The sequence below is a fragment of the Rutidosis leptorrhynchoides genome, chromosome 7 (assembly GCF_046630445.1).
Source record: "Rutidosis leptorrhynchoides isolate AG116_Rl617_1_P2 chromosome 7, CSIRO_AGI_Rlap_v1, whole genome shotgun sequence".
NCBI classification, from domain to species: Eukaryota; Viridiplantae; Streptophyta; class Magnoliopsida; order Asterales; family Asteraceae; genus Rutidosis; species Rutidosis leptorrhynchoides.
Window position 1 is genome coordinate 34,144,016 of NC_092339.1, and position 19,857 is coordinate 34,163,872.

Consider the following 19,857-nt stretch of genomic DNA (forward strand, 5'->3'; position numbering starts at 1 on the left):
GTCAATCCAAACGGCATAACCATAAACTCGTAATGACCATAACGCGTCCTAAAAGCAGTCTTTGGAATATCATCTTCTTTCACCCGCATTTGATGATACCCGGAACGTAAGTCAATCTTTGAATAAACAGACGAGCCTTGTAGTTGATCAAATAAGTCGTCGATTCTCCGTAGTGGGTAGCGGTTCTTGATGGTAAGTTTGTTCAACTCTCGGTAGTCGATACACAACCTGAATGTACCATCTTTCTTCTTGACAAACAAAACAGGGGCTCCCCACGGTGATGTGCTTGGTCGAATGAAACCACGTTCTAAAAGTTCTTGTAATTGACTTTGAAGTTCTTTCATCTCGCTGGGTGCGAGTCTGTAAGGAGCACGAGCTATTGGTGCAGCTCCTGGTACAAGATCTATTTGAAATTCAACGGATCGATATGGGGGTAATCCCTGTAATTCTTTTGGAAATACATCGGGAAATTCTTTTGCGATGGGAACATCATTGATGCTCTTTTCTTCAGTTTGTACTTTCTCGACGTGTGCTAGAACAGCATAGCAACCTTTTCTTATTAGTTTTTGTGCCTTCAAATTACTAATAAGATGTAGCTTCGTGTTGCCCTTTTCTCCGTACACCATTAAGGGTTTTCCTTTTTCTCGTATAATGCGAATTGCATTTTTGTAACAAACGATCTCTGCTTTCACTTCTTTCAACCAGTCCATACCGATTATCACATCAAAACTCCCTAACTCTACTGGTATCAAGTCAATCTTAAATGTTTCGCTAACCAGTTTAATTTCTCGATTCCGACATATATTATCTGCTGAAATTAATTTACCATTTGCTAATTCGAGTAATAATTTACTATCCAAAGGCGTCAATGGGCAACTTAATTTAGCACAAAAATCTCTACTCATATAGCTTATATCCGCACCCGAATCAAATAAAACGTAAGCAGATTTATTGTCAATAAGAAACGTACCCGTAACAAGCTCCGGGTCTTCCTGTGCCTCTGCCGCATTAATATTGAAAACTCTTCCACGGCCTTGTCCATTCGTGTTCTCCTGGTACGGGAAATTTCTAATAATGTGGCCCGGTTTTCCACATTTATAACAAACTACATTGGCATAACTTGCTCCGACACTACTTGCTCCACCATTACTCGTTCCGACACCATTTGTTCCTTTCGTTCTATTAACTCCTGGTCCGTAGACCTCACACTTCGCCGCGCTATGACCATTTCTTTTACACTTGTTGCAAAATTTGGTGCAGAACCCCGAGTGATACTTTTCACACCTTTGGCATAGCTGCTTCTGATTGTTGTTGTTGTTGCGGTTATTATTGTTGTTGGGATGATTGTTGTAGTTGCTATTGTTGTTGTTGTTGTTGTTGTTGTTTTTGTTATTGGGCCGTTTGTTGTAGTTGCGATTGATGTTGCGATTGTTGGGATAATTGTTGCGATTATTATTGTAATTGCTGTTGTTGTTGTATTGGTGATTCTTATCACCGTTTTCCTCCCACTTTCTTTTGACTTGCTTCACATTGGCCTCTTCAGCAGTCTGTTCTTTAATTCTTTCTTCAATCTGGTTCACTAGTTTGTGAGCCATTCTACATGCCTGTTGTATGGAGGCGGGCTCGTGTGAACTTATATCTTCTTGGATTCTTTCCGGTAATCCTTTCACAAACGCGTCGATCTTCTCTTCCTCATCTTCGAATGCTCCCGGACACAATAGGCACAATTCTGTGAATCGTCTTTCGTACGTGGTAATATCAAATCCTTGGGTTTGTAACCCTCTAAGTTCTGTCTTGAGCTTATTGACCTCGGTTCTGGGACGGTACTTCTCGTTCATCAAGTGTTTGAATGCTGACCACGGTAGTGCGTACGCATCATCTTGTCCCACTTGCTCTAGATAGGTATTCCACCATGTTAACGCAGAACCTGTGAAGGTATGCGTAGCGTACTTCACTTTGTCCTCTTCAGTACACTTACTTATGGCAAACACCGATTCGACCTTTTCGGTCCACCGTTTCAATCCGATCGGTCCTTCGGTTCCATCAAATTCCAAAGGTTTGCAGGCAGTGAATTCTTTGTAGGTGCATCCTACACGATTTCCTGTACTGCCAGATCCAAGGTTATTGTTGGTATGTAGCGCAGCCTGTACTGCGGCTATGTTTGAAGCTAGAAAAGTACGGAATTCCTCTTCATTCATATTCACGGTGTGTCGAGTAGTCGGTGCCATTTCCTTCAAAATAGTCAAATGGAACAAGTTAATCATATAGAATATTAAGAGTAGTTAATAGTATTTCGTAGCATAATATGAACTCATTTATAAAAGCTTTTTCTTCATATTAGCATTTTATAAGTTTAAATTCGGGTAGTACCTACCCGTTAAGTTCATACTTAGTAGCTAATATATAATTCAACTACTACAATTCTATATGAAAAACTGATTGTAATAATATTTCGCGTTCAAACTTTTATACAATATTTTACAAACTTACAATACCGCTTATTTTACATAAAGCATGAAATATAGCACACAATAACTTTGATACAAGATAGTTGTGAAGATAATTCTAGCTAGTACACAAGTCGTTCAGCAAAGGCAATAAAGACACGTAATTCATACGTCCAGAAACAAGTCATGCATTCTGGTTTTACTAGGACTACTTCCCATCCTTGGTCTTGTGGAACATAACCGTTGTGGCCGTTGATAAGACAGCGTGTTGTAACATCGTCAAAGGGACGAGGGTTACGTAATGACCAACAGTCTCGTAATAACCTAAAAACCTCATTTCTTACCCCAATTACCGACTCCGTCACTTGTGGGAACGTTTTGTTTAATAGTTGTAGCCCGATGTTCTTGTTCTCACTTTGGTGAGAAGCGAACATTACTAACCCGTAAGCATAACATGCTTCTTTATGTTGCATGTTAGCCGCTTTTTCTAAATCACGAAGTCCTATATTCGGATATACTGAGTCAAAATAATTTCTTAACCCGTTGCGTAAAATAGCATTTGGGTTCCTCGCAATATATGCGTCAAAGTAAACACATCGTAACTTATGGATTTCCCAATGTGATATACCCCATCTTTCGAACGAAAGCCTTTTATAAACCAAGGCATTCTTGGAACGTTCTTCGAATGTCTTACAAACTGATCTCGCCTTAAATAGTTGTGCCGAGGAATTCTGACCGACTCTAGACGAGATTTCATCAATCATGTCTCCGGGTAGGTCTCTTAAAATATTGGGTTGTCTATCCATTTTGTGTTTTTATACTGTAAAATAGACAAGAGTTAGATTCATAAAAAAAATACTTATTAATACAAGCAATTTTTACATATATCATAAAGCATAAGCACACTATATTACATATATTACACCACACGAATACAACTATCTTATTCCGACTCGCTCGTTTCTTCTTGTTCGGTTTTAGTTCTTTTTGCCAAGTTTCTAGGGATATATGATGTTCCCCTAATACGAGCCGTCGTTGTCCACATTGGTTTAGAAAAACCTGGTGGTTTAGAGGTTCCCGGGTCATTGTTACAACTTAAGGACTTCGGGGGTTGACGATACATATAAAGTTCATCGGGGTTGGAATTAGATTTCTCTATTTTTATGCCCTTTCCCTTATTATTTTCTTTTGCCTTTTTAAATTCAGTTGGGGTAATTTCTATAACATCATCGGAATTCTCGTCGGAATCCGATTCATCGGAGAATTGGTAATCCTCCCAATATTTTGCTTCCTTGGCGGAAACACCATTGACCATAATTAACCTTGGTCGGTTGGTTGAGTATTCTCTTTTACTTAACCGTTTTATTATTTCCCCCACCGGTTCTATTTCTTCTTCCGGTTCCGATTCTTTTTCCGGTTCCGATTCTTCTTCCGGTTCCGACTCTTCTTCCGGTTCCTCTTCGGGAACTTGTGAATCAGTCCACGAATCATTCCAATTTACATTTGACTCTTTATTATTATTAGGTGAGTCAATGAGACTTGTTCTAGAGGTAGACATCTATCACATAATATCAAACACGTTAAGAGATTAATATATCACATAATATTCATATGTTAAAAATATATAGTTTCCAACAAAAATGTTAAGCAATCATTTTTCAAGTAAACACGGTCGAAGTCCAGACTCACTAATGCATCCTAACAAACTCGATAAGACACACTAATGCAAAATTCTGGTTCTCTAAGACCAACGCTCGGATACCAACTGAAATGTCCCGTTCTTATTGATTAAAAACGTTCCATATTAATTGATTTCGTTGCGAGGTTTTGACCTCTATATGAGACGTTTTTCAAAGACTGCATTTATTTTTAAAACAAACCATAACCTTTATTTCATAAATAAAGGTTTAAAAAGCTTTACGTAGATTATCAAATAATGATAATCTAAAATATCCTGTTTACACACGACCATTACATAATGGTTTACAATACAAATATGTTACATCGAAATCAGTTTCTTGAATGCAGTTTTTACACAATATCATACAAACATGGACTCCAAATCTTGTCCTTATTTTAGTATGCAACAGCGGAAGCTCTTAGTATTCACCTAAGAATAAACATGCTTTAAATGTCAACAAAAATGTTGGTGAGTTATAGGTTTAACCTATATATATATATATCAAATCGTAACAATAGACCACAAGATTTCATATTTCAATACACATCCCATACATAGAGATAAAAATCATTCATATGGTGAATACCTGGTAACCGACATTAACAAGATGCATATATATAAGAATATCCCCATCATTCCGGGATACCCTTCGGATATGATATAAATTTCGAAGTACTAAAGCATCCGGTACTTTGGATGGGGTTTGTTAGGCCCAATAGATCTATCTTTAGGATTCGCGTCAATTAGGGTGTCTGTTCCCTAATTCTTAGATTACCAGACTTAATAAAAAGGGGCATATTCGATTTCGATAATTCAACCATAGAATGTAGTTTTACGTACTTGTGTCTATATTGTAAATCATTTATAAAACCTGCATGTATTCTCATCCCAAAAATATTAGATTTTAAAAGTGGGACTATAACTCACTTTCACAGATTTTTTACTTCGTCGGGAAGTAAGACTTGGCCACTGGTTGATTCACGAACCTATAACAATATATACATATATATCAAAGTATGTTTAAAATATATTTACAACACTTTTAATATATTTTGATGTTTTAAGTTTATTAAGTCAGCTGTCCTCGTTAGTAACCTACAACTAGTTGTCCATAGTTAGATGTACAGAAATAAATCGATAAATATTATCTTGAATCAATCCACGACCCAGTGTATAAGTATCTCAGTATTGATCACAACTCAAACTATATATATTTTGGAATCAACCTCAACCCTGTATAGCTAACTCCAACATTCACATATAGAGTGTCTATGGTTGTTCCGAAATATATATAGATGTGTCGACATGATAGGTCGAAACATTGTATACGTGTCTATGGTATCTCAAGATTACATAATATAAAATACAAGTTGATTAAGTTATGGTTGGAATAGATTTATTACCAATTTTCACGTAGCTAAAATGAGAAAAATTATCCAATCTTGTTTTACCCATAACTTCTTCATTTTAAATCCGTTTTGAGTGAATCAAATTGCTATGGTTTCATATTGAACTCTATTTTATGAATCTAAGAAGAAAAAGTATAGGTTTATAGTCGGAAAAATAAGTTACAAGTCGTTTTTGTAAAGGTAGTCATTTCAGTCGAAAGAACGACGTCTAGATGACCATTTTAGAAAACATACTTCCACTTTGAGTTTAACCATAATTTTTGGATATAGTTTCATGTTAATAATAAAAATCATTTTCTCAGAATAACAACTTTTAAATCAAAGTTTATCATAGTTTTTAATTAACTAACCCAAAACAGCCCGCGGTGTTACTACGACAGCGTAAATCCGGTTTTACGGTGTTTTTCGTGTTTTCAGGTTCTAAATCATTAAGTTAGCATATCATATAGATATAGAACATGTGTGTAGTTAATTTTAAAAGTCAATTTAGAAGGATTAACTTTTGTTTGCGAACAAGTTTAGAATTAACTAAACTATGTTCTAGTGATTACGAGTTTAAACCTTCGAATAAGATAGTTTTATATATATGAATCGAATGATGTTATGAACATCATTACTACCTCAAGTTTAGTAGGTAAACCTACTGGAAGTGACAAGAAATGATCTAGCTTCAAAGGATCTTGGATGGCTTGAAAGTTCTTGAAGTAGGATCATGACACAAAAACAAGTTCAAGTAAGATTTTTACTCGAATTAAGATAGTTTATAGTTATAGAAATTGAATCAAAGTTTGAATATGAATATTACCTTGAATAAGAAAGATAACCTACTGTATATAACAAAGGTTTCTTGATCTTAGATGATTACTTGGAATGGATTAGAAAGCTTGGAAGTAAATTAGTAAACTTGAAGGGATTTTTGAAGTGTTCTTGAAGTGTTCTTCCTATGATGATTATAGCTTGATTCTTGAAGTGATTTTTGATGAAGATGATGATTAACTACTGGAAAAATACGTTCATAATAGTGTGTGTGTGTGTTGAGAGAGAATTAGAAAGAGAATTGGAAGTGAAATGGAGTGAATGATGAGTGGTAATTGATGAGTGGTGAGTGGGGTTAAAAGGAGTTCTAGTTAGTTGACTAGCTCATGGTAGAAGTTAAAATTGATTAGTCATACATGACATAATCAAGAGTGGAATTCCATGCTAGTTCCTATTGGTATATACCCATAGTAAGTACGTTTTGAAGCTGTGTATAATACGGGTAAGAATACGACTAGAATTCTTGATGAAAGAAAAGAATGGGAAAGTAACTGTAACCATTTTCGTTAAGTATGAGTGTTTTGATATATGTCTTGAAGTCTTCCAAAAGTATTTTAATACATCTAAATACACAACATGTATATACATTTTAACTGAGTCGTTAAGTCATCGTTAGTCGTTACATGTAAGTGTTGTTTTGAAACCTTTAAGTTAACGATCTCAATTAATGTTGTTAACCCATTGTTTATTATATCTAATGAGATGTTAAATTATTATATTATCATGATATTATAATATATTAATATATCTTAATATGATATATATACATTTAAATGTCGTTACAACGATAATCGTTACATATATGTCTCGTTTCGAAATCCTTAAGTTAGTAGTCTTGTTTATATGTATATAACTCATTGTTAATATACTTATGGAGATACTTACTTATCATAATCTCATGTTAACCATATGTATATCCATATATATATCGTCATGTCGTTTTTACAAGTTTTAACGTTCGTGAATCGCCGGTCAACTTGGGTGGTCAATTTGTCTATATGAAACATATTTCAATTAATCAAGTCTTAACAAGTTTGATTGCTTAACATGTTGGAAACATTTAATCATGTAAATATCAATCTCAATTAATATATATAAACATGGAAAAGTTCGGGTCACTACACAAATGGTGTCGGAACGAGTAATGGTGGAGCAAGTAGTGTCAGAGCAAGTTATGCCAATGTAGTTTGTTATAAATGTGGAAAACCGGGCCACATTATTAGAAATTTCCCGTACCAGGAGAACACGAATGGACAAGGCCGTGGAAGAGTTTTCAATATTAATGCGGCAGAGGCACAGGAAGACCCGGAGCTTGTTACGGGTACGTTTCTTATTGACAATAAATCTGCTTACGTTTTATTTGATTCGGGTGCGGATAGAAGCTATATGAGTAGAGATTTTTGTGCTAAATTAAGTTGCTCATTGACGCCTTTGGATAGTAAATTTTTACTCGAATTAGCAAATGGTAAATTAATTTCAGCAGATAATATATGTCGGAATCGAGAAATTAAACTGGTTAGCGAAACATTTAAGATTGACTTGATACCAGTAGAGTTAGGGAGTTTTGATGTGATAATCGGTATGGACTGGTTGAAAGAAGTGAAAGCAGAGATCGTTTGTTACAAAAATGCAATTCGCATTATACGAGAAAAAGGAAAACCCTTAATGGTGTACGGAGAAAAGGGCAACACGAAGCTACATCTTATTAGTAATTTGAAGGCACAAAAACTAATAAGAAAAGGTTGCTATGCTGTTCTAGCACACGTCGAGAAAGTACAAACTGAAGAAAAGAGCATCAATGATGTTCCCATCGCAAAAGAATTTCCCGATGTATTTCCAAAAGAATTACAGGGATTACCCCCATATCGATCCGTTGAATTTCAAATAGATCTTGTACCAGGAGCTGCACCAATAGCTCGTGCTCCTTACAGACTCGCACCCAGCGAGATGAAAGAACTTCAAAGTCAATTACAAGAACTTTTAGAACGTGGTTTCATTCGACCAAGCACATCACCGTGGGGAGCCCCTGTTTTGTTTGTCAAGAAGAAAGATGGTACATTCAGGTTGTGTATCGACTACCGAGAATTGAACAAACTTACCATCAAGAACCGCTACCCACTACGGAGAATCGATGACTTATTTGATCAACTACAAGGCTCGTCTGTTTATTCAAAGATTGACTTACGTTCCGGGTATCATCAAATGCGGGTGAAAGAAGATGATATTCCAAAGACTGCTTTTAGGACGCGTTATGGTCATTATGAGTTTATGGTTATGCCGTTTGGATTGACTAACGCACCAGCTGTGTTCATGGACCTTATGAACCGAGTGTGTGGACCATACCTTGACAAGTTTGTCATTGTTTTCATTGATGACATACTTATTTACTCAAATAATGATCAAGAACACGGTGAACATTTGAGAAAGGTGTTAGAAGTATTGAGGAAGGAAGAATTGTACGCTAAGTTTTCAAAGTGTGCATTTTGGTTGGAAGAAGTTCAATTCCTCGGTCACATAGTGAACAAAGAAGGTATTAAGGTGGATCCGGCAAAGATAGAAACTGTTGAAAAGTGGGAAACCCCGAAAACTCCGAAACACATACGCCAGTTTTTAGGACTAGCTGGTTACTACAGAAGGTTCATCCAAGACTTTTCCAGAATAGCAAAACCCTTGACTGCATTAACGCATAAAGGGAAGAAATTTGAATGGAAGGATGAACAAGAGAAAGCGTTCCAGTTATTGAAGAAAAAGCTAACTACGGCACCTATATTGTCATTGCCTGAAGGGAATGATGATTTTGTGATTTATTGTGACGCATCAAAGCAAGGTCTCGGTTGTGTATTAATGCAACGAACGAAGGTGATTGCTTATGCTTCTAGACAATTGAAGATTCACGAACAAAATTATACGACGCATGATTTGGAATTAGATGCGGTTGTTTTTGCATTAAAGACTTGGAGGCACTACTTATATGGGGTCAAAAGTATTATATATACCGACCACAAAAGTCTTCAACACATATTTAATCAGAAACAACTGAATATGAGGCAGCGTAGGTGGATTGAATTGTTGAATGATTACGACTTTGAGATTCGTTACCACCCGGGGAAGGCAAATGTGGTAGCCGACACCTTGAGCAGGAAGGACAGAGAACCCATTCGAGTAAAATCTATGAATATAATGATTCACAATAACCTTACTACTCAAATAAAGGAGGCGCAACAAGGAGTTTTAAAAGAGGGAAATTTAAAGGATGAAATACCCAAAGGATCGGAGAAGCATCTTAATATTCGAGAAGACGGAACCCGGTATAGGGCTGAAAGGGTTTGGGTACCAAAATTTGGAGATATGAGAGAAATGGTACTTAGAGAAGCTCATAAAACCAGATACTCAATACATCCTGGAACGGGGAAGATGTACAAGGATCTCAAGAAACATTCTTGGTGGCCGGGTATGAAAGCCGATGTTGCTAAATACGTAGGAGAATGTTTGACGTGTTCTAAGGTCAAAGCTGAGCATCAGAAACCATCAGGTCTACTTCAACAACCCGAAATCCCGGAATGGAAATGGGAAAACATTACCATAGATTTCATCACTAAATTGCCAAGGACTGCAAGTGGTTTTGATACTATTTGAATAATAGTTGATCGTCTTACCAAATCAGCACACTTCCTGCCAATAAGAGAAGATGACAAGATGGAGAAGTTAGCACGACTGTATTTGAAGGAAGTCGTCTCTAGACATGGAATACCAATCTCTATTATCTCTGATAGGGATGGCAGATTTATTTCGTGATTCTGGCAGACATTACAGCAAGCATTAGGAACTCGTCTAGACATGAGTACTGCCTATCATCCACAAACTGATGGGCAGAGCGAAAGGACGTTACAAACGCTTGAAGACATGCTACGAGCATGTGTTATTGATTTCGGAAACAGTTGGGATCGACATCTACCGTTAGCAGAATTTTCCTACAACAACAGCTACCATTCAAGCATTGAGATGGCGCCGTTTGAAGCACTTTATGGTAGAAAGTGCAGGTCTCTGATTTGTTGGAGTGAAGTGGGGGATAGACAGATTACGGGTCCGGAGATAATACAAGAAACTACCGAGAAGATCATCCAAATTCAACAACGGTTGAAAACCGCCCAAAGTCGACAAAAGAGCTACGCTGACATTAAAAGAAAAGATATAGAATTTGAAATTGGAGAGATGGTCATGCTTAAAGTTGCACCTTGGAAAGGCGTTGTTCGATTTGGTAAACGAGGGAAATTAAATCCAAGGTATATTGGACCATTCAAGATTATTGATCGTGTCAGACCAGTAGCTTACCGACTTGAATTACCTCAACAACTCGCGGCTGTACATAACACTTTCCACGTCTCGAATTTGAAGAAATGTTTTGCTAAAGAAGATCTCACTATTCCATTAGATGAAATCCAAATCAACGAAAAACTTCAATTCATCGAAGAACCCGTCGAAATAATGGATCGTGAGGTTAAAAGACTTAAGCAAAACAAGATACCAATTGTTAAGGTTCGATGGAATGCTCGTAGAGGACCCGAGTTCACCTGGGAACGAGAAGATCAGATGAAGAAGAAATACCCGCATGTATTTCCAGAAGATACGTCAACACCTCCAACTGCTTAAAATTTCGGGACGAAATTTATTTAACGGGTAGGTACTGTAGTGACCCGAACTTTTCCATGTTTATATATATATTAAATGAAATTGTTATTTACATGATTAAGTGTTTCCAACATGTTAAGCAATCAAACTTGTTAAGACTTGATTAATTGAAATAGGTTTCATATAGACAATTGACCACCCAAGTTGACCGGTGATTCACGAACGTTAAAACTTGTAAAAACTATATGATGACATATATATGGATATATATAGTTAAAATGATATTATGATAAGTAAACATATCATTAAGTATATTAACAATGAACTACATATGTAAAAACAAGACTACTAACTTAATGATTTTGAAACGAGACATATATGTAACGATTATCGTTGTAACGACATTTAATGTATATATATCATATTAAGAGATATTTATACATCATAATATCATGATAATATAATAATTTAAAATCTCATTTGATATTATAAACATTGGGTTAACAACACTTAACAAGATCGTTAACCTAAAGGTTTCAAAACAACACTTACATGTAACGACTAACGATGACTTAACGATTCAGTTAAAATGTATATACATGTAGTGTTTTAATATGTATTCATACACTTTTTAAAGACTTCAAGACACTTACCAAAATACTTCTACTTAACAAAAATGCTTACAATTACATCCTCGTTCAGTTTCATCAACAATTCTACTCGTATGCACCCGTATTCGTACTCGTACAATACACAGCTTTTAGATGTATGTACTATTGGTATATACAATCCAATGATCAGCTCTTAGCAGCCCATGTGAGTCACCTAACACATGTGGAAACCATCATTTGGCAACTAGCATGAAATATCTCATAAAATTACAAAAATATGAGTAATCATTCATGACTTATTTACATGAAAACAAAATTACATATCCTTTATATCTAATCCATACACCAACGAACAAAAACACCTACAAACACTTTCATTCTTCAATTTTCTTCATCTAATTCATCTCTCTCAAGTTCTATCTTCAAGTTCTAAGTGTTCTTCATAAATTCCAAAAGTTCTAGTTTCATAAAATCAAGAATACTTCCAAGATTGCAAGTTTACTTCCAAGTTTTCTAAATCCATTTCAAGTAATCATCCAAGATCAAGAAACTTTTTTTACTTACAGTAGGTTATCTTTCTAATATAAGGTAATAATCATATTCAAACTTTAATTCAATTTCTATAACTATAACAATCTTATTTCGAGTGGAAATCTTACTTGAAATTGTTTTCGTGTCATGATTCTGCTTCAAGAACTTTCAAGCCATCCAAGGATCCTTTGAAGCTAGATCAATTTTTTTCATTTCCAGTAGGTTTATCCAAGGAACTTGAGGTAGTAATGATGTTCATAACATCATTCGATTCATACATAAAAAGCTGTCTTATTCAACGTTATAAACTTGTAATCACTAGAACATAGTTTAGTTAATTCTAAACTTGTTCGCAAATAAAATTAATCCTTCTAACTAGACTTTTAAAATCAACTAAACACATGTTCTATATCTATATGATATGCTAACTTAAGGATTTAAAACCCGGAAACACGATAAACACCATAAAACTGGATATACGCCGTCGTAGTAAAACCGGGGGCTGTTTTGGTTGGGATAATTAAAAGCTAAGAAGAACTTTGATTTAAAAGCTATACTTCTGGAAAAATGATTTTTCTTATGAACATGAAACTATATCCAAAAATCATGGTTAAACTCAAAGTGAAAGTATGTTTTTCAAAATGGTCATCAAGATGTCGTTCTTTCGACGGAAATGACTACCTCTTTCAAAAACGACTTGTAACTTGTATTTCCGACTATAAACTTATACCTTTTCTACTTAGATTCATAAATTTAAGTTCAATACGAAACCGTGGCCACTGGAATCACTCAAAACGGATTAGAAACGAAGAAATGGCGAGTAAAACAAGATTGATAAAAACTACTCATTTTACCTACGTGAAAGTTAGTAATAAATCTATTCCAACCATAACCTAATCAACTTATATTGTATATTATGTAATATTGAGATACCATAGATACGTATCCAATGTTTATACCTATCATGTCGACCCATCTATATATATATATTGCGGAACAACCATAGACACTCTATATGTGAATGTTGGAGTTAGCTATACAGGGTTGAGGTTGATTCCAAAATATATATATAGTTTGAGTTGTGATCAATACTGAGATACGTATACACTGGGTCGTGGATTGATTCAAGATAATATTTATCGATTTATTTCTGTACATCTAACTGTGGACAACTAGTTGTAGGTTACTAACGAGGACAGCTGACTTAATAAACTTAAAACATCAAAATGTATTAAAAGTATTGTAAATATATTTTGAACATACTTTGATATATATGTATATATTGTTATAGGTTCGTGAATCAACCAGTGGCCAAGTTTTACTTCCCGACGAAGTAAAAATCTGTGAAAGTGAGTTATAGTCTCACTTTTAAAATCTAATATTTTTGGGATGAGAATACATGCAGGTTTTATAAATGATTTACAAAATAGACACAAGTACGTGAAACTACATTCTATGGTTGAATTATCGAAATCGAATATGCCCCTTTTTATTAAGTCTGGTAATCTAAGAATTAGGGAACAGACACCCTAATTGACGCGAATCCTAAAGATAGATCTATTGGGCCTAACAAACCCCATCCAAAGTACCGGATGCTTTAGTACTTCGAAATTTATATCATATCCGAAGGGTGTCCCAGAATGATGGGGATATTCTTATATATGCATCTTGTTAATGTCAGTTACTAGGTGTTCACCATATGAATGATTTTTATCTCTATGTATGGGATGTATATTGAAATATGAAATCTTGTGGTCTATTGTTACGATTTGATATATATATAGGTTAAACCTATAACTCACCAACATTTTTTGTTGAGTTTTAAGCATGTTTATTCTCAGGTGATTATTAAGAGCTTCCACTGTCATATACTTAAATAAGGACAAGATTTGGAGTCCATGTTTGTATAATATTGTGTAAAAACTGCATTCAAGAAACTGATTTCGATGTAACATATTTGTATTGTAAACCATTATGTAATGGTCGTGTGTAAACAGGATATTTTAGATTAACATTATTTGATAATCTACGTAAAGCTTTTTAAACCTTTATTTATGAAATAAAGATTATGGTTTGTTTTAAAATGAATGCAGTCTTTGAAAAACGTCTCATATAGAGGTCAAAACCTCGCAACGAAATCAATTAATATGGAACGTTTTTAATCAATAAGAACGGGACATTTCAATATGTGCAACACTAGTTTTCATGGGACCGAAGTAATAGGAACAATCCTGCATTTGGCACAGTCAACTCTGTTGGTGCACACTCGATGACATTCTTAATTGATGCAGAAGTTGTCTCCAACGGTGAAGTATCTAATATGAATGATATTTCAAGGTAACTAAATATGTATTGGACCATGGGTGCACCTGCAAGTAGCGTTCTGGACATAGTTTGTTAGGATATTAGGACCCAAACAACGCTAGTAATTCTAAAAGACTACTAGCCGAGTAGTGATACTATCAAGATCACTCAACCCACTTAATGAACGAAAGATATAATGCAAGAAATGTAAGAACGACACAAGATATAACGTGGTTATATGCAATCGTTGTGATTGCTTTAGTCCACGGACCAACTAGAGAGTGTTTATTTACTGAATATTTGTATGTGGTGTATATTACAATGATACAATGAGTTCAATTTATAGGAGAACAAGAACACTATGTAACTAGCTAGGAATCTTCATCATGCTTCAAGTAATCATCTTGTTTACCAACTAGCTTGCTTTTCACCAACTAATAGCATGTTCACAGCCATATTTTTAGGTGTAAAGTATCCCACTTTGCACCTAAAGTGAAAGGTAGACCAAACTTGTTCGAATCCCATGTGAAAAAGTTGACAGCTTGCTGCCAGACACCAGATGCGCCGCATCTGATGAGTGATGCGCCGCATCACCTGCTTTGCTGTGACAGATTGGATTCCACGACTGCAGATTCAAGTATCAGCTTCAGATGCGCCGCATCTAGATCATGATGCGCCGCATCTCTGCCCTTTGATGCGCCATATCAGCTTGAAACGCTGCATCCAAAACCTTCGGCATAAAACGCTTGATGAATGCACCGCATCCATCCCATGATGCGCCGCATCGATGTTGTTTCACGTTTACCGAAATCTGCAAAATCCGTGCAACACCTTAACTCACCTTTTGTGGCGCTTTTTCCTACTTTGTTTTAATTTCTCCATACTCCAACAAATCTCCCACTTGGAGACTTTGAACAAAACTCCAATCATATCAATGAATTAACCAAGGACATTAAACCACCTTTGATTACCGCCAAATACCATTTGGAACACGCACGCTCAACACATACTTCGGATGAGTAGACTTTCGATAAAAGGTCTTCAATACTACTTATTAAACTTGTAACACCATTAACATCTCTAGCTGGGGTCTTCTCTCATCAATTCGTGAGAAGACCAATTGAGGTAATGCAAAACCTCAATTTCTCCGTCGTAACCACCTTAGTAAACATATCGGCAGGATTCTTCGTACCAAGGATTTTCTCCAAGAATAAAGTGCCATCATTTATATGTTGTCGAATAAAATGATACCTTATCTTGATGTGTTTCGTACGACTATGAAACACCGGATTCTTCCCAAGATGAACCGCACTTTGATTATCACAATACAAGACGCAATAGTCTTGTCTTTTACCCAACTCGCCTAAGAAGTTCTTCAACCACACTAGCTCTTTAGAAGCTTCCGCAATAGCCATGTATTCGGTTTCGGTGGTTGACAAAGCGACACTCTTTTGCAATCGAGATAACCAACTAATCGCCGTCTTCTCCATTGTGAAAACATAACCCGTAGTGCTTTTCCCCGAATCATCACATCCATCCAAATTAGCATCCGCATAACCTCTAAGTATGAGATTGTTTTTAGAGAAACACAATCCCATATTAGAAGTACCTTTTAAATAGCACAATCCCAAATTTTGTGGCACTTTTTTCTACTTTGTTTAAATTTCTCCATACTCCAACATAGTTTACTGTTGTTATTAGAGAAGATATAGATGTTGAATGGTTAAGAGACACTATGAATGGATAAACACAAATTGTTAAATAATTCAACATCGTTTGTCACTCATATATCAGTAACAAACACGCACTCAATGCTGAAAAATTCAATTAGGACACAATAAACGCACCCTTGGCCCCGTTTGGCTCACGGAATCCAATGGAATTCCAGCGGAATTGGAATTGAATTTAGACACGCGTCATGTCTAAATTCAATTCCAATTCCGCCAGAATTCCATTGGATTCCGTGTGCCAAACGGGGCCTTAATGTTTACGATTTGGAATCTTAAAATTTGCATTTTGTTGGGTTTTTCATGGTCATATTGAATTGATTGACGTATACAATTTGGAATCTTAGAAATTGCATATCGTTAGGGTAACACCTTGCATACAATGTCTACTTTTTAGAATTGTTAGTAGAAAGGTGTTATAAAGATCCAAATCAAAAACTAAATGGTCCAAGAAATATCACATCTTGAGCCATTCGAATATGCAAAAAACAATTAAAGAAGACTAAAAAAAACCTAGCTAATTATGAATTCATGGTCAAAAATTTGATTACTTGCAACTACTGTTCAAATTCAGCATCTTTATTTAATTGATGAGTGTGTCTATCACCACCACCACCACCGTTTTGATCTACTCGTTGATAGACCTGTGAATTACGCCCAGTGGGGCCTTTTGAACGGTTGTGAAACTCGCCCTGGTATCTAAACTCATTTCTGTTAAAGCTTCGACCACCAAAGTAACCACCACCACCACCACGACCCCTAAAACCACCACTGCCCCTTCCGGAAGAGTAGCGTCCCCTTCCACCACCGCCGCCAACTAAAAAATGGACTCATTATACCACTGATGTATTATATATTTTAAATTTAAAAAAAGAAACAGTTGAATAATGGTAGTTACCTCGCGTTGTAGTTCTCTTTTCTTCAACAACTACCTGTCTATTGCCAATTGTGATGGAAGGAGCCTGTAATTAAACATAAAAAAAATAAAAAAAATAACATATATATAAATATTAAAAAAGTACACATGTCAAATGAGTTGTACTCTTAGGTTTTTGGATTTACAAAGGGGGCTTCATTACTTAGATGATAATGGATTTAAACATGAAAAAGATTACTTTGAGAAGTTAATGAAATCAATAACTCTGAATTAGGGTGTCTCCTAAAATCATTTTTTTAAATGGAAATTTTTCGGAAAAATTTCCTTTTTTTGAATGATTTAATAACAATTTTTCTATATTTGGTGTTTATTTAAATTTTACACAAATAAAGAATGGTACAACAAGACACTAACGACAATTATTCTAATTGTGATTGTTTATTCAATTATAATGGAAAATGTTATGAATTTGAAATATCTATATATGTTTGAAGTTTGATTATGAGTCATACCTTTATAGCACTTTGCATGGAAATTAATGATTCAAATTCCACAAAACCAAAACAAAATCCCTGATGCTGCAAAAAATAAAAAGACAAATTTGTATGGAAAAATTAAGATTCAAAACTGTACAAATTCCTAAGTGATCAACGTATCGAATTATCAGACGCAAACCTTGTTACTTCGAACTTGGATGCCATTGCTTTTGATAGGCCCAAACCTTTTGAATTCCTCCTCTAGTTGTGCAACTGTTGCGTTCATAGGCAAATTCCGTACATATACAGAGTGACCTTCAACTAAATCCCACTAGATTAATGTAAGTAAAACTATCCAGAAACAGAATCTCATAAGCTTTAATACGATTCAACATCAGTTGACAAAAGAATCAAATTTTGATAATTTCAAAATCGTTTAACCAACAAAAAACTAGTAAACAGAATATAATCCGTTACCATCATCATACGCGTTGCTGCTTTCAGGATTATTAACAGAGACAGGAACCGATGTTTCTGGCTCAGGAGAAGGCTTTGCAGGTCTAGATTTGTGTTGATCGGTGTAGCAGGGGCCCACCTTAAATTGTTCGCCTGAACATGACCCGAACCAGATGATGTGGTCACCTTGGACACCCTTACCTATAATAACCAGTTATTTATTAATAAACTAAGAGAAAAACTATAGAAAGAGAAGCGCAAATTGAAAATGTAACTTAGCATGAACCCACAATTGAAGCGTACGATTTCTTCTCCTCTTGGGTTGCAGTGGAATTCGGTTTGTTATATTTTAGTGTTTCGTTAGTATTTATCTGAACAGGAACAGGTTCATCCGCAACTTCTTCGATAAGAGTTGACTTTGACCGTTCATTACTTTCAGGGTTTGAAACTTCTGGCTCATTATTAAGATTGTCAGCTGATGACTTCGTTGCAGAATCATATGTTGGATTATCTGATGCATTATTCGCATCTGTAAACATTAGTTATGAAGAAAGTCAATTTGGATTATGAATAATATCTAACAGGCTCAAAAGGTAAAATCAAGACAAAATAGCGTGAAAAAAGTGTCAAAAATTACCCCAAATTGTATTTCCAGACACCTGAAAATAGATTTTTGAAATTTGAAATGAAATTATCTTTTCTAGTCATAACACAACATTTTTCTATAAACACCTAATAGGTTGAAACATAAAGTGTGTTAGGTTATTCTGTACCGGTTCATCTTCACCAATTCTTAGGTATTAGTAATATGAAGTTACAAAACATTGCAATTTTCATGGGACTAAATTAATAGGAACAAACATGCATTTGGTGCAGTCAGCTCTGCTGGTGCACACTCAACAATATTCTTGACAGATTCAGAAGTCGTCTTCGAAGGTGTAGTTTCGTCAACAAACCTAAAGACATCATTTTGAACAAAATAACCCTTTTCTTGTGGAGCTAAAAAGAACGTTTGTGCAAACTTTCTCTTAATATTATCTTTCCCAATTAAGCATCCAGTCACTAGAACAATAACTCCCGCCTGGTGCGAATCTTGTGCATCTGCAGTATTAATCTCTGCCTTGCAGTTTTTGTAATCAAGAGACTGAATCTTCTCATCAATCGCCTGGTTTTCGTCAACAAAAACTCTAACACATAAGTTCTAAGTATAAATTTTTTCGCAAATATTATATAGACAAAATATCACGAATGGTCCAAGTGGTTTGTATCGGATTACACTCGTCGTCCCTGTGCTTATTTCCCTTCAAAGATGGTCCTTGTAGTTTGCACTTAAATCAACGGTGGTCCCTGTGACGGAAAAAACAAAACACATGGCCACCGGTGATTCAAGTGCAAACCACAAGGACCATCTTTGAAGGGAAATAAGCACAGGGACGACGAGTGTAATCTGATACAAACCACAGGGACCATCTGTGATATTATGTTATATAAGGAACTCACTTGCATGGTTGTCACAAAACTCATAACGCCAATTGAATCTGCGCGGCTTAAGATGCTTGAATCCTGATAAAATTTGTGAACTAATTCAGGAGATTGATGAAGAATATGGTAGTATTGCTCCACGAATGCATTGCCAATAACTTGAGCACTCGGAAGAACAACAGCAGGACTTGTTGTCTGTGTTGCCATCTGTAAGTAAAACACATTTGCAATTGCAATAAGAGCTTGCAGTAAAATAATAGTAGTATTAACCTGAAACACTTAAACAAATTTAGAAGATAATGCACCGTCAACGGTTTAAACATTCTAAAGTAAGTTTTTCATAAAAATGTAGCTTGCAATTCAACATATCATATACCGGCTTTTATTCTAAAATGGGCAGGAAAGCTTAAG

At 35.5% G+C, this 19,857-nt stretch overlaps 1 pseudogene; it reads right to left on the minus strand.

Annotated features, from left to right (window-relative positions):
* Window positions 1–16,712: 16,712 nt before the first annotated feature.
* On the minus strand, window positions 16,713–19,653 carry LOC139859096 (nuclear transport factor 2-like; annotated as a pseudogene).
* Between the last annotated feature and the right edge of the window lie 204 nt (window positions 19,654–19,857).